Genomic DNA, 13818 nt, shown 5'->3' on the forward strand with positions numbered 1-13818 from the left:
CTTCTTTGGAGGTCTTTAAGCAGAGGCTTGACAGCCATATGTCAGGAGTGCTCTGATGGTGTTTCCTGCTTGGCAGGGGGTTGGACTCGATGACCCTTGTGGTCTCTTCCAACTCTATGATTCTATGATTCTATGATTCTATCCAGACATTTGCTGATATAGGAATGCAACATTCACCTCCCCTTTTCTAGGTGCAGTGGTCAGCCTTCTCTTAGGACCAAGGTTAGCAACTTTTGTCTTTCAAAAAGTAAGCTCCAGGCATGTCCCCATCCCTGGAGACATCCTAGAGAGTTACTATAAATAGTACTGAGTGTTTTGGCCCAACCACCTGTTAGCAGACCTTGCAGCTTGGGTGAATGAGATTGAAGTAATCACACATACAGTTTCTGCAGTTCAAAGGCTTTATTCATGCAGGAACTACTTGCAGGATGAGTGGAGACAGAGAGAGAGAAATAGCAGACATATTGTCTAAGGAGAGCAGCAAACAAGAATGGCTTTTAGGGGGCATTACCTTAGAGAGCTGCAAACAATTCTGGCTAGATTGTTAGACAAATGTTGCCCTCTAGTGGTTTAAAGTAACGCAGGCATTAACTACAACCTCAACAGAAGGAAATGTCATCTGACTTGTCTAATTCCCAGTGAAGGGGTGGATAGAAGCTACTTTGGTCTGGATTGAAGCCTCTTTGAAAGGTTGTTTCCAGGAACAATTGCTGCTCAGTACAGAAATGCCCACCCTCTTGACACAAGTGTCTCCATTAGAGTGCATAGTGGCCCACCATTGACCCTCCAGTCTTCTTCAGAACCCTCTGTCGAAGTGAGGAAGGGAGGGGTACCCAGAAGAGAACTGGGGGGGGGGGGTTAGCTGATGACCTGCTCAAGATAGGCTAAGGCTGCTTCATTCCAGATCACAACAGTGTTGTAGAATGCCCTCCCCTGCTGTAGTTAGCATTCCACAGCTTTGAAAGACACACCTGCTTCGGCAAGCCTTTCCCTTGAACTTCCCGACCTAATTGCTTGAACTGCTCTTTTAACTTTAATTTAACGGTTCTGCTTTTTAATTGGGCTTGTTTTACATTTTGAGTATGGATGACTTTAATATTTTGATGGAATGGTTTTATTGCATATTTTAATTGTGTGGATTTTATACTTGGAAGCTGCTTAAAAGCCATTTTGGCATGTCAGTGATAATAATAATAATAATAATAATAATAATAATAATAATAATAATAATATAATTACCTCTAGGTAAAGGTAAAGGTACCCCTGCCCGTACGGGCCAGTCTTGACAGACTCTAGGGTTGTGCGCCCATCTCACTCAAGAGGCCGGGGGCCAGCGCTGTCCGAAGACACTTCCGGGTCATGTGGCCAGCGTGACATCGCTGCTCTGGCGAGCCAGAGCCGCACACGGAAACGCCGTTTAACTTCCCGCTAGTAAGCGGTCCCTATTTATCTACTTGCACCCAAGAGTGCTTTCGAACTGCTAGGTTGGCAGGCGCTGGGACCGAGCAGCGGGAGCGCACCCCGCCGTGGGGATTCGAACCGCCGACCTTTCGATTGGCAAGCCCTAGGCGCTGAGACTTTAGCCCACAGCGCCACCCGTGTCCCGCCACTACCTCTAGTAGTGATCTAAAGGTGTATATAACACACACACTAAGAGGCATCAATAGTCTTACTGAAAGACATTGGGTTTCCCTTAAATTCTCCATAGATTTTGCCTGAATAAGAACTGCCAAATATGCTTCAAATGTGACCTTTGGGAGAAAATACTGCAACAATGAAACAATGTCCACAAATATGCAGAGACTTTCCGAAGCTTTGGTTCAGAGAACTGTTGAGAAACCCTTCTTTCTTATAGGATCACTTTTTGAAGGGGATTCAGTAATCCACTGGGTGGGTGTGGAAGAAGCATGCAGAATTAAGTGCCCAAACTCTTTGTTCCCCAGACTGCTATATTACAAACCTGGATTTCTTAACGTCCCTTTTCCCTGCTTTGGGAGTTCTTAAACCTTGGACATCCTTGGGGAAATTAGGAAGCCTCTAGACAAGATGACATATTGAAACCGTCATTTAAATGCCTCTCTCTCTCTCTCCCTTTCTCAACCGCCCCTCTTTTTCTTAAAGTAACTTGGCATATTTTAAAAAGGAGATTGTAATAATAATTATGGATATATTGACCTCTTTGTTCTCCAAGGGTGGTCACTCAAGTGAAGTAGATTTTAACCAGCTCCCCAAAGGCCTATCTTTCTTCTGTCGTCAGCATATTTCTTTTGGTGTGTGTGTGTGTGTGTGTGTTGGTTCTGGAAATTCCTCATCTTATCCAAAGGATCGTGACTCTTGCTCATAGACTTGAATCCATCAAACGAACGGCCATTTCCAAACATTTATTTCATACAAAGAGAGGGAGAGGGAGAGAAGGATTTACTTCAGCTTGATTCATAACATGTTTCTGTTGCGTTTCTGTCGTCCGTAATTTGCCAAAATAGGCTTCTAAGCAGTTTACAAAATATAAAACCACCTGTACAACATTGTTAAAATACACAATACAGTACAGTGGTACCTTGGGTTAAGTACTTAATTTGTTCCAGAGTTCCGTACTTAACCTGAAACTGTTCTTAACCTGAAGCACCACTTTAGCTAACGGGGCCTCCTGCTGCTGCCATGCCGCCAGAGGACAATTTCTGTTCTCATCCTGAAGCAAAGTTCTTAACCTGAAGCACTATTTCTGGGTTAGCGGAGTCTGTAACCTGAAGCGTATGTAACCTGAAGCTTATGTAACCCGAGGTACCACTGTAGTTAAAAAATGAACTGTAATTAAAATAAGAAATAAAGCAATCCCGTTAAAATGCAGCAATGAAAACAAGAGATGGAAGTCCAAAGATCAAGATGATGCTTGCATAAACAGGTGCTTCTTCAAGAGCTGGTAGAATGCCAGTATAGATGAGGGTCTCTCATATTATTATGCTGTGTATTATTTTGCTCTTTATTGTTATTATGTTGTGTAAATTATTTTCTTAAAGTTAAATAGATAGATGATAGATAGATAGATGATATAGATTAGATAGATAGATAGATGTTAGATAGATGATAGAGATAGCTAGCTAGCTAGCTAGATGATAGATAGTTGATAGACAGATGATAAATAGATAGATATAGATGATAGATGATAGATAGATGATAGATAGATAGATAGATAGATAGATAGATAGATAGATAAAAAATTCCAGCAGGGGGAACATTCCACAACACCCATTCCATCAATGGAAAATTCTTCATTTGCACCACCACAAACAGATCGTTATTTGGTTTTCTGCAACTTAGTTTATGATTGTTCAATTTGTTCCCCAAATCTCTCTCTTTTTTTTAAAAAAAAAAATTTATTAAAAGTTTAATAGTTACAGAAAAAAAGGAAGAAAGAAAAAACAATAAAAAATTTAACAAACAATACATCAAAAAGAAAAAACAAAAATAAAAAAGTGCATCAAAACAACAAGAATAACAAAAAACATTTAAAAACACATCCAGTATTTCCATATCTTTACCTTTCATTTACTTGTTTCATCGACCTCCTCACACCTCCCTTTTTTTGTATTCTAGTTCAATTAGCTATTTCAGCAAATCCTTTCCATCTTTCTCAATTTTTTTATTCTATAATTTATCTTAACACAATCTAACTTTAAATTTTCCACTTTGGCCCATTAACAATCAATTTTTGCTTGATTCTTTTTGTTCCCCAAATCTCTAGGCATGTGCTTTGGATGCATTGGCTTGGATCATAACTTTACTTCCGGGAACAGAGGAACATAGGAAGATGTATAACAAGTCAGGCCATTGGTCAATCCAGCTCAGCATTCTCAACACTGATTGGCAGTGGCTCTGCAGAATTTCAGACGGCGGACATTTCCATCCTTACCAGGCTGAGGATTTAGCCTGGGATTTTCTGCGTGGAAATCACATGCTCTGCCACTTCCATTCTGCCCTTCTATAGCCTTCCATTTATGTAACACACCTTTCTTGCACCCCCTCTCTCTGCCCCCACTGGAAATCTGCCTGATTCAGTACAAGACAATGCCTTAAGGTCCTCTATGCAGGGGGCTGCTGATGGGAAGCGGTTGTTGGAGGAAATAGCCTTTACTTATGACAATAGAAGGCCCATGCAGGAGCCAAGGCACTGTGTCTTCACATGTACGTTTCCAAGCACAATTCAAAATGTTGGTGCTGACCTTTAAAGCCCTAAATGGCCTCGGTACAGTATATCTGAAGGAGCATCTCCACTCCCATCGTTCTACTTGGACACTGAGGTCCAGCACCGAGGGCCTTCTGGCGGTTCCCTCACTGCAAGAAGTGAGGTTGCAGGGAACCAGGCAGAGGGCCTTCTCGGTAGTGGCACCCTCCCTGTGGAATGCCCTCCCTGTGGAATGCCCTGTGGAATGCCCTCCCTCCCTCCCTGTGGAATGCCCTCCCTCCCTCCCTGTGGAATGCCCTCCCAAAGAGAACAACAACTACCAGACTTTTAGACATCTGAAGGCAGCCCTGTTTAGGGAAGCTTTTAATGTTTGATGCATTACTGTATTTTAATATTTTGTTGGAAGCCGCCCAGAGTGGCTGCTGGGGAAGCCCAGCCAGATAGGCGGGGTATACATAGTAAACTATTATTATTATTATTATTATTATTATTATTATTATTATTATTATTAATGCCGTCGCTGCTGGAATTTTTTCAGAGCTGGTAGTTGACCCCAGAATGTGAGTCTTCAGCATCAGCTTTCACATACAGTGGGACATCTGGTTACGAACTTAATTCATTCTGGAGGTCCATTCTTAACCTGAAACTGTTCTTAACCTGAGGAACCACTTTGGCTAATGGGGCCTCCCGCTGCCACCGCGCCGCCGTGCACGATTTCTGTTCTCATCCTGAAGCAAAATTCTTAACCCGAGGTACTATTTCTGGGTTAGCGGAGTCTGTAGCCTGAAGTGTCTGTAACCTGAGGTACCACTGTATATGAAAGTATGTTCCATAGCTTAACTACGGAATGCGTGAAGAAGTACTTTCCTTTGTCTGCCCTTCGAACATTCAACTTCCTTGGGCAGCTCCAAGTTCCAATACAGTGAAACCTTGGTTCTCAAACTTAATCCATTCGGGGAGTCTGTTCGACTCCCGAAACCATTTGAAAACCAAGGCGCAGCTTCTGATTGGCTGCAGGAGCTTCCTACACTCAAGTGGAAGCCGTGTCGGATGTTCAGCTTCCGAAAAATGTTCGAAAACTGGAACCCTTACTTCTGGGTTTTCGGCGTTCGGGAGGCAAAACGTACGAGTACCAAGGCGTTTGATAACCAAGGTACAACTGTACTATGAATGCATGGAATGGACACAGAAGGAGTTCCATAATGACCTTCTTGCAAACAACTCCTAATATGTGCTTCACATTTGAAGGCAAGTATTGTGTGTTTCCCACTTCTCCAGCTTTCACAACACCTTCAGGGGTTTTCATAAATAAACTTTATATATATAGTTTTCATAAATTTTTATTGTTTCCATTTTAATGTGTTTTTGTAAAATGGTTCCAGTGCCGCAATTCTCAAATGTTATTGATAACCATAAGTGAGGGCTAGCATTCCCTTGGAAACAAAGCAAAACAAAATGTTCATGTAACACAATAGCTGGCCCTGGATTCTTGCAATAAACTGACTATTAATAGATTTTACGTGACTGGAAACATTTGCTTTAAGCTGAAGGAAGAATGTTCTTCATTTACCTCATATTTTATACTCAAAGAACGCACTGTTCCACATTATTGAAACTGCATTTAGAATATTGCAGCTATGTGTAAATTCCTTGCATAAGTCATCATGAAACTGTTACTATCAACTTCTGAAGTGTCCCCACTGCATAATTAGTAAAGGAACAAGTTAAGAAGTTTTTTGAGAAAATTATTTTAGAAATAAAACTATTTCCAGTTTGTGTAGACATTCATAACAGTAAATAGAACAGAAACACATTGAGCTATATTTACGGTGGACTTTCACCCCAACCAAAGTCAATACTTATCAATTTGCACCCTTCAGTTGAGCTTCAGGCTCTCCTTTTGGTTTTCGCTCCTCTCCTTTCTGCTGCAGTGACCAGAAGCGTTCCAGCTCTCTTAAAGTGTGTCGGCCCCTTTTCTCTCTTTCAAGTCTTCAGCTCCAGCTGTTGAAGTTTCTGACTGCACAACCTTCTGACTTCAGCTCTTTTCTACCTTGGCTTATATAGAACATCTTCACTCCACCTCCCAAATGTTTAGCCAATCGGGAAGAGAGGACTTGGTTAAATATATATTTCCCCTTAATTGCCAGGTTCCAAGGATCAGCTTTTGACCTTCTTGTGCAAAACTTCCTGAGCAAAACATTCGCAGTTACACTTTTGACCCTCCTGTGAACAAGTTTTTGAGCAAAACTGTGCCTTGCACTTTTAACCTCCCTGTGAACTTCTGGCCCTCCTCCACACAAGAGACTTTAACACAAAAGCAACCATGTTGCAATTAAAGTTTTACATCCAAAAATTCCAACACCAAATGCCTGAAAGTTAGATTTATCTACAGGGGAGTTGTGATCTATCATTTTAATTTACTTCAGTGCCCCTGACGTACCACCACTCCAGGGCATTGTGGGAAATGAAAAACAGCAGCTCCCAGACTCATACGGAGAGCCACTTTACTCTGATCAGAGGAGTGCTATTGTCTGACACTTTGAGTAAGCTCACCTGAAAGGGTCACTAATGTAAGAGCGGGGACTAGCAGAATGGCATTCAAAGGGCCTCACAAACCTTGAGCTCAAAACAGAGTGAACTTCAAATTATGATGTGCTGGTCCCGGGGGGGGGGTTACCGTGAGGCGTGGTCAGAATCCGGTCCTGGGTCAAGGGTCTGGAGACTGTCCACCAAGGACGAAGCAGGGTCCAAAGCAAGAAGCCGGGCGTGGTCAGGAACTCTGGAAGAACAGGTCTGGGTGCTGGCAGAAACAGGTTTCCAACGACGTTGCTCCCGCAACCTGGGACCGGGCTGACTGGCCTTTATCTCCTCTGGGGCCTAGGGCGGTCCCGGCCCACAGGTGACTCACCTCTCCTGGCCTTAAGGCGAGCACTCCTCCTGTGACAACCTAGTTCCCTCCGCCTCTCTGCCCTGAGCCTCTGCAGCTCAGGAGAGGCTGGAGGGTTACTGGACCCAGAGGCAGCCTCACCTTCCCCTGACAGGGCAGGGAGAGGAGCACCTGCAGGCAATGGGTCCTCAATCAGCCCCAGAGCCAGAGTGGATTCATCTAGTGTCTTCTCCTGAGGATCTAGCCCAGGTGCGGGCCCTTCAGATTCAAGCCCCTGCCCCGGCTCAGCCGGCCCTGGAGTCGGGAGCTCCTGTGCAGGCTGGGATTCCTCCGGTTCAGCCTCTGAATCAGATTCCCAGGCCATCACATATGGGCTGGAAGTATTGTGGAATAATGCCATTTTCATCTTTTCAATGAAAGGGCCAAACAAAAATCTGGAAGGGGGGAACCCCCACTCCCAAGTTCCCCATAAGGACTAAGCATATTTAGTTGTCCAGAAATGCTGTCGTTCAGGGGTGGGGCGGGGGTAGAAAACCAGGGAAGGAAATGAATGGATGGAGTATGCTGGGAAAGGGGCAGAACTGGCTGGCTATGGCCCTGAATAGGAGCAACAGTGCAACATTTTGTTGCAGTTCCCGCTTGCTGTATAGACTGATCAATCATATGAATGCTGCAGACACTTTTACACCTTTTGTGGCGCTGTGGGTTAAACCACAGAGCCTAGGACTTCCCGATCAGAAGGTCGGCGGTTCGAATCCCCGCAACGGGGTGAGCTCCCATTGCTCGGTCCCTGCTCCTGCCCACCTAGCAGTTTGAAAGCACATCAAAGTGCAAGTAGATAAATAGGTACCACTCTGGCGGGAAGATAAACGGCGTTTCCGTGCGCTGCTCTGGTTCGCCAGAAGCGGCTTAGTCATGCTGGCCACATGACCCGGAAGCTGTACACCGGCTCCCTCGGCCAATAAAGCAAGATGAGCGCCGCAACCCCAGAGTCGGCCACGACTGGACCTAATGGTCAGGGGTCCCTTTACCTTTACCTTTACAACAAAAGGTTTCATCACAGTGCTTCTGCTTAGTCACCTGTCCTTTGTCTAATGGCAGTGCGGAACTGGGGTCAGATCAAATTCAGCAGCCCAAAACAATGTCCGGTTGTCTTTCTGTATCCAGAAAAGAAAATATTTGCAGCAAGACACTTCCTAACTCTAAAGAGGCAGAAAGAGAAACCAAGGATAACCATGAGGAGTGTGTGTGTGTGTGTGTGTGTAATCTTCAAGGATAAATCTTAGCATCCCCTTGTGGAAATGTTAACTATTTTTTAATGATGTGATCTGATATTATAACAATGCGGCAGAGTTCGGGGTTTTGTTGTTTAAATATCTTCGACAGCATGTCATAACAAATTAGTTTCTCGGGGTTGCCAATTTGGCATACAAACCTGATTATTTCCTGCAATCGTGCGGCATATGTGCGCGAGATTATAATTAATGACCAGGGATGCTGAGCTCACTTTAATAATGATCCTTCAGCATTTAGGGGACTGTTTAGAGTTATTGGCATTTGTGCCTTGTGGTGCGGAGGGAAAGGGGAATTGAATACTGATAGATCTATCAGTGTCACGGAATCAGATGGCTCCCTGATCTTCCTTCTAAACGGGGTGATTCTTTGGGACTTTTTGACAAAAACAGATGCAGTAGCTATTGACCGTGTTTATGCTGCTTCCGTTGATGCGCTTTGGATTCCAGATGTCGCGGGAATTGCATTGACGGGAACATTTTTTTGGTGTGTTAATTTTAATTGATTTTATCCGCTGTATGCTCTTTGTAATCATATTGTACACCGTTCGGGCATGTTGGTGATTAAGCGGCGTATAAATAGCTGGAATGAAATGAACAGATGAGTGATAAACTTTGTGGCACAGCTTGCTTATATTTCCCCATTTCATAGGTTAGGATATCCATCCATAATTAGCCGCCTTAGTATTAGAAGTATTTATTTCGTTTATGAATTGTTTCCCATGAAGCACCCCAAAGCGATGAACGATGAAACATACACAATAAAAACATACAGAAATACTGTTTCTCATTCAATGCGGAAAGAGAGCGGGATACAGTGGTACCTCAGGTTATATACGCTTCAGGTTACAGATTCTGCTAACCCAGAAATAGTACCTCGGGTTAAGAACTTTGCTTCAGGATAAGAATAGAAATCGTGCTGTGACGGCGCAGCAGCAGCAGGAGGCCCTATTAGCTAAAGTGGTGCTTCAGGTTAAGTACAGTTTCAGGTTAAGAACAGACCTCCGGGATGAATTAAGTACTTACCTCGAGGTACCACTGTAGAAAGAAATCTCCACTTAAAAAGCTTGTTGGAAGAAAAAGTCTTCAATGGGTACCAGATAAAGATAACAGAGATTGTGCATGTGTGCTATGTAACAAGATGGAGTTTCAAAAGGTATGTGTCACAACACTAAAGGTCTGATTCCTACATTGTATGGAACAGACTTCCTGATAAGGTGGTCTTCTCTGGAACACAGTGATCTACTGAAGATATGAGGTTTAAAGCTAAAGGTAAAGGTACCCCTGCCCATATGGGCCAGTCTTGACAGACTCTAGGGTTGTGCGCCCATCTCACTCAAGAGGCCGGGGGCCAGCGCTGTCCGGAGACACTTCCAGGTCACGTGGCCAGCATGACATCGCTGCTCTGGCGAGCCAAAGCCGCACACAGAAATGCCGTTTACCTTCCCGCTGGTAAGCAGTCCCTATTTATCTACTTGCACCTGGGGGTGCTTTTGAACTGCTAGATTGGCAGGCGCTGGGACCGAACAACGGGAGCGCACCCCGCCGCGGGGATTCGAACCGCTGACCTTTTCGATCGGCAAGCCCTAGGCGCTGAGGCTTTTACCCACAGCGCCACCCGCGTCCCATGATATGAGGTTTAGGGAGGAACAAAAAAGCTTTTTTGGGGGGGACTTCCATTTGGGGGGGATTAAAGGCAATGGACAAAAGGGTAAAGCCACCCACAAAAAGATTGCTATGGATGAAAACAGCAGCACAGAGAAAGCTCCGTCTTCCCTTCCAGAGATCAAACAACAATGGAGGGGGCGAGGCAGAAGTCAGAAAGGAAGGAAAGGGTGCCAGAGATCTACCAACACCTTGTGGGAATCTACCAGTAGATCGCTATCGACCTGTAGGACATCCCTGGTCTAGTGGACTCAGGCTGTGTGCATGACATACATTTAAAGCACATCACTTCCCCCCAAAAGAATCCTGGGAACTTTAGTTTTTGGAGCGTGCTGGGAATGGTAGCTCTGACAGGCATAATTTACAGTTTATCGAGTCTTTGGGGGAGGTGTACTTTAAATTCATGGTGTGTACACAGCCTCAGACTGTAGATATCTGGGTTTCATCTCTGCGCAGTGGAAGAAAGCTGACTTTTAAACTGATTGAGGGAACCAACAGGCACCGAGAAGCCCCCTTATTTAATCTCAGTGAAAACCACCAGCACACTTTTCCTCGCGGTCTGCTTGGCTTTCCACATGACATTATCCCCCCCTATTCAAATTTAGCAAACATAAAGGTGACGGGCATGAAATATTCACAAAGTGTAATAGATATTTGCCTGTGATCTTTGGCCATGGCCCCATTAACTTTGAGTTGACACTTCGCTTAAGAATTCACCTTCCCCAATTAAGGAGACTTGGCTCGCAAACCCTTTTTTAAAGCTGATGTTTGATTTGCGCATGGAACCTAGCCCACCTTTCCTGCTGTCACACCACCAGCATTGCTTAAGCTAGATTCTTCCATGTCAATAGCATCCTTACTCCGATAGTGTGAGATTTCCCTCTGTAGCCGAGATGAAGACTTGAATCCACAAACCTAGTGTGATATGTCCCATCCCGCTTCAGGACCTGCATAGCTTAGAGACTCTTATTATATCCCATCATCTCTTAAATTTAAGTGATTAATATATGAGTTTTCGAATGGCATCTTTCAGTATACAGTATGATAATCTGGCAGGTACTGGTGTGGTGGCTTTAGGCAGGGGCGGTGAAACAGGGCTCTCCAGAGGTGGCAGTAGCAGCTGTCAGAGTTACTATCAACTACAGTCACCCAGAGGCTTCTGATCACAGTTATCTGCTACAGTCACCCAGAGGCTTCTGATCACAGCTACAGAATCTGCTGTAGTCACCCAGAGGTATCTGATCACAGCTATCTGCTAGTCACCCAGAGGCGTCTGATCACAGTTATCTGCTACAGTCACCCAGAGGTATCTGATCACAGCTATCTGCTACAGTCACCCAGAGGCTTCTAATCACAGCTATCTGCTACAGTCACCCAGAGGTGTCTGATCACCTCTATCGGCTACACTCACCCACAGGCATCTCATCAGAGCTATCTGCTACAGTCACCCAGAGGCTTCTGTTCACAGCTATCTGCTACAGTCACTCAGAGGCTTCTCATCACAAAGGGCTTTGATGAGTGCATCACCAGGATGGATTTAAAAGTCATCCCCTCCCATGTGGAACACCCGTGCAGGCGCAGTTTTAGCCCTGCAAGTTTCAGGAAGGGGGAAAAACCAACAACCTATGCTGCTTTCTTGTGTATAGGTCTTAGGGCGAAATCAGCAGCTTCCCAGCTCAAATCCTTGGATGCTAAACTCCACTGATGACTGCAAGAAATTTTGGCTTGCGGTCAAGAAAGAACAATATGACTTTTTCCCTTTGGCTTTTTCTTCCTTCCCCGGGGAAAAACCCCCGCATGCCAACCAAAATAAAATCTGTAGCACCGTAGCTATTTTTCATGCCACGGCAGGCAAAATTTATAGGCCCAATAATTTCTCGCAAGCCACTTGAAAAATGTGTCTTTACCCAAAGGTTAACTCCTTTAGGAGTACAAACCTCTAAATTTTCCTCCCTCGCTCTATTAGTTGGTACAACTAGACTCACCGAGGCTGTAAATCTGTCCATTTCCTAGTCTACAGCAGAATAATCCCTGAAATCTCATAGTTATAAATGGAATTGCTAATTTTCAATAAATCTGCCCTAACGGACAATAATGTCAGGAGCACCAGTTCCAATCATTTTTGCAATAATAAATGAGCCTGTGGATCACTTGTATTTGGCCATAAAATTTACAGTTTGGGACACCAATTTTAACCCCCGAAGTACTTAACCAATTCCCCTTGCTTTGCTCTCGTGGATATTTCGTTTTAACACCAACTCTTATTTTTTCCCCGATGGGCGGGGGAAGTGGCAGACTTTCCACGATGATTTACTGTCTGTACTTATGGGAATAAAGTTTTTCCATCCCTAATGCATGGCGGCAGGTTAATGCAATGCATTGTTTTGAGGCAAATCCCCAATGGAAATGATGACCCTGTGAACTGTTAAGAAGAAAAAGAGCCATCTTAAGCTGTCCACACTTACTCGGGAGTAAATTCTGTTGAACCCAGTGGTGCTAAATGCTGAGTAGACATGGACAGAATTGCATGATTAGAGTTTTATGGTAAATCTTATACAGTGGTACTTTGGGTTACATATGCTTCAGGTTACATACGCTTCAGGTTAAAGACTCCGCTAACCCGGAAATAGTGCTTCAGGTTAAGAACTTTGCTTCTGGATGAGAACAGAAATCGTGCTCCAGTGGCACGGCGACAGCAGGAGGCCCCATTAACTAACGTGGTGCTTCAGGTTAAGAACAGTTTCAGGTCAAGAACGGACCTCCAGAACGAATTAAGTACTTAACCCGAGGTACCACTGTATTCCCCAATGGGGTTTGCTTCCAGGGAGCATCTATAGCAAGAGTGGGGAACCTCCAGTCAAGTAGAATGTGGCCCTCCAAGCCTTTCTATCTGGCCCTTAGGACTGTCCCCACACCCTACCCCAGCCACACCCTCTCCTCCCAGGCCACACCCCTCACTGGTCTTTGCCTGGGTGTTTTTGCCTGGCTGGAATATGTAACTCTGCTAATGACTTTGCTTACCTGGATGTAGGCAAGAGCACATGCAGAAACATTCTTCTGCACATAATGTGCATCTGTTGCTACATCAGTTTTTCCTTCTGGTGGTCCAGCTGGCTACTGGCATGTGGCCCTCAGATGGTTCGACAGAAGCTTATTATGAACATGCACTTCACTTTGAGGTCCCAGAGCGGGTTACAGCAACTGAAAAAAGTCAATATTCAAACCAGTGGAAACAGATTGCAGCCAAGAGAATAAGGTGGGTGCTGAAATAAGCAATGACAAACCTAGACAGCATCTTAAAAAGTAGAGACATCACCTTGCCAACAAAGGTTCTTATAGTTAAAGCTATGGTTTTCCCAGTAGTGATGTATGGAAGTGAGAGTTGGACCATAAAGAAGGCTGATCGCCAAAGAATTGATGCTTTTGAATTATGGTGCTGGAGGAGACTCTTGAGAGTCCCATGGACTGCAAGAAGATCAAACCTCTCCATTCTGAAGGAAATCAGCCCTGAGTGCTCACTGGAAGGACAGATCCTGAAGCTGAGGCTCCAATACTTTGGCCTCCTCATGAGAAGAGAAGACTCCCTGGAAAAGACCCTGATGTTGGGAAAGATGGAGGGCCCAAGGAGAAGGGGACGATAGAGGATGAGATGAGTTTGACCAAACTGTGGGAGGCAGTGGAAGACAGGAGTGCCTGGCGTGCTCTGGTCCATGGGGTCACGAAGAGTCAGACACGGCTAAATGACTAAACAACAACAACAACCAAGGAAATTGGTCATAACTCAGTCTGAA

The sequence above is a fragment of the Podarcis tiliguerta genome (assembly GCF_965153285.1).
Source record: "Podarcis tiliguerta genome assembly, chromosome: 3".
Lineage (NCBI taxonomy): Eukaryota > Metazoa > Chordata > Lepidosauria > Squamata > Lacertidae > Podarcis > Podarcis tiliguerta.